Consider the following 3,467-nt stretch of genomic DNA (forward strand, 5'->3'; position numbering starts at 1 on the left):
GTGTGCTTATGTGTATGTGCACCTATGCTTGTGCACCCATGCACACCTCGGGCAGAGATCCTCTGGGGGACAGAGACCCTGAGGGCCCCACAGAGCTGTCAGCTTCCTGGGCCTAGCTCCAGGTGAGGACAGAGGGGAGCAGGAGGAGGTGGCTGGCCCTGGGTCATGTGCTGTGGAGGAGTGGGTTGAGGGCTGTGGTGTGATGGTGGAGTCTTGAGGTAGAAGGAGCTGCTCTACCTTGTCTGACTATCACCTCTATGTCTAGACCCATTCATACACCCACTCATCAAATAGTAGCTGAGTCAAGCAGCCCTGGGCCCAGCCCTGAGCTAGGACTTGGATAAATACAAAAATCCAAGTGCAGCAGGCCATGCCACCGCATTCTGCTGGGAGAGAGACTGCACACCAGAAGGTGCTGCCTAGGAGAGAGGGCTAAATAGGATGCAGGGAGAGCTCAGAGGGGCCAAGATTCCCTCACACCCTCCCAGAGCTTCAGACTGAAAAACATGGTGGGTTGACCACAGGAAGAATGGCATGGGCACTGAATGAGCCAGTTACCGGGCTCTAAAGACATCTAGGAGAGAGTCACGCAGATTCTGGTTCTTGGCTCCACGGGTCATCCAAACCCCAGAGGTCCATTTTCTTCAACATCATTGCAATTATTGTCATCATTACCATCCCCTGAAGCACCACCACCACTACCACCTTTGCCATTAGTGCCAACACCATTATTACCACCTTCACTATGACCACCACCATCATCATCATCGCTACCTTCACCCCCAACACCACTACCATCACCACCATCACCTTCACCATCACCCCCCATAACCACTACCATGCCCATCACCCCCTCATCAACACCACTATCCCCATCACCTCCACCGACCCCACCACTACCATCATCACCATCATCATCATAATCACCATAATCACAACCACTACCATCACCACCACCACCATGAACACTACCACCACCATTAGCATCACCATAACCATCACCACCACTATCACCATCATCACCTCCAGGATGACCATCATCACGACCAAGACTGCCATCACCATCACCATAACCATTATCACCACCATCACTACCACCACTCCCATCACCCCCCACTCCCATTACCATGATTACAATTGCCACCATCACCACAGCCACCATCACTACAACAACCACCATCACCATCACCATCATCACAATTGCCACTATCACCATCACCACCATTACTACAACCACCACCATCACCATCACCATCACCATCATCACCATCACCATCATCACTACCATTACTATCACCATTTCCACCATCACTGTTACCACTATCACCATCATCACCACCACCACCATTATCACCATCATCACTACCACCACCATCACCACCACCATCACCATCATTACCACCATCAGCATCATCGCTACAACTACCACCATTATCATAATCACCACCATCACCCCATTACCACAACCATCACCATCGCCACCACCTCCACCATCACCACCATTAGCATCACCACTACCACCACTGCCATCACTATAATCATCACTGTCACCACCACCACCACCATCACCATCATTAACACCACCACCATTATCACCATTACCATCATCACTACCATTACTATCACCACCATTTCCACCATCACTGTTACCACTATCACCATCATCACCACAATTATCACCATCATCACTACCACCACCACCATCACTGTCATCACTATTGCCACCATCACCACAACCACCATCACTATGACAATCACCATCACCCCCACCCCCATCACCATAACCATCACCATTATCACCACCATCACTACCACCACCACCATCACCCCCTACTCCCATCACCATTATCACAATTGCCACCATCACCACAACCATCATCACTATGACAACCATCACCTCCCACCACCATCACCATCGCCATTATCACAAATGCCACTATCACCATCACCACCATTACTACAACCACCACCACCATCTCCATCACCATCATTACTACCATTACTATCATCACCATTTCTACCATCTCTATTACCATCATCGCCACCACCACCACCATTATCACCATTATCACTACCACCACCATTATCATTACCACACCATCATCATCATTACCACCATCAACATTATCACTACAACCACCACCATTATCATAATCACCACCATCACCCCACTACCACAACCATCACCATCACCACCACCTCCACCATCACCACCATTAGCATCACCACTACCACTACCATCACTATAATCACCACCATCACCACCACCACCATCACCATCATGAACACCACCACCACCATCACCATCACCGTCATCACCCCATTACCATCATCACCATCACTATCACCACTATCACCATCATCACCACCACCATCACTATCACTGTAATCACTAACATCACCATCACTATCACCACCATCACTCCCACCACCACTATCACCATTGCCACCATCCCTGCCATCACCTCACCACCACCATCACAACCACAACCATTACTGCCACCTCCACCACCACCATCATCACCATCACCACCATTATCATCACTACCACCACTATCACCATCATCACAACTACCACCATTACTATCTTCACCATTATCACTATCATCACCGTCACCATCATTACAGCCACCATCACCACCACAACCACCACCATCACTATCACTACCATTACCATCACCACTGCTATCACCATCACCATCATCACCACCATCATCTTCCCAATTAGGCTATGAGCAGAGGACTGTGTAAGTCCAGTTGAGGGTAGGTGGCAAAATGACAAAGGCTACTGGGCAGTTTGGTCTGGAAAAACAGAAGAAAGTTTGTCAGGTTACTTGCTTGCCATGTGATCTTGTGCATCAGCTTGCTATTTTGGAACCCCAGTTTCACTACCTTTAAGAGAGGAATTATGCTCGCTAACCTCTGCTTTTCAATGTTGTTTGAGAGTGAGATAATTTGAAGTATGTGAAGGTGTGTGTGCACTGTAAAGTGCTGAGCAAATGTTACGCATTATGATCATCATGTGAAGCCCATTCCCAATAGTGACCCCCTCCCCAGCCCTCCTCTCAGCAACCACACATTTGTCAGGTCTTGGGAGGGCCACAGTTCCAGGAACAGACCTCAGGAGCTGAAGATTGATTCCACCTTTGACTGGAATGCAAACAATATGCAAATGAACATGCAAATTCCCTGTTCTTTTGGGAGATCCCAGCCTGGTTCTCTGGGGCGCGCTGCCCTGCCGCTGGCTTTTAACATGGGGAGGGACTGAGTTGGGGAAATCAGAGGAGGGAAAAGCCATTGACACATCAGTACCTGATTGAACTCACCTGGCCAATGCTGCTGCCCTGTCTCTGTTTTGCAAAGTATCAGCTGTGCCTTTACAGAGGCCCAAGCCTCCCTCATTGTCTCCCCTGTCAGCATCTGACTCCCTCCGCCCTGACAGCTCCCAGCCACTCACTCCCTGTCCT

This window comes from Theropithecus gelada, chromosome 8, assembly GCF_003255815.1.
Source record: "Theropithecus gelada isolate Dixy chromosome 8, Tgel_1.0, whole genome shotgun sequence".
NCBI classification, from domain to species: Eukaryota; Metazoa; Chordata; class Mammalia; order Primates; family Cercopithecidae; genus Theropithecus; species Theropithecus gelada.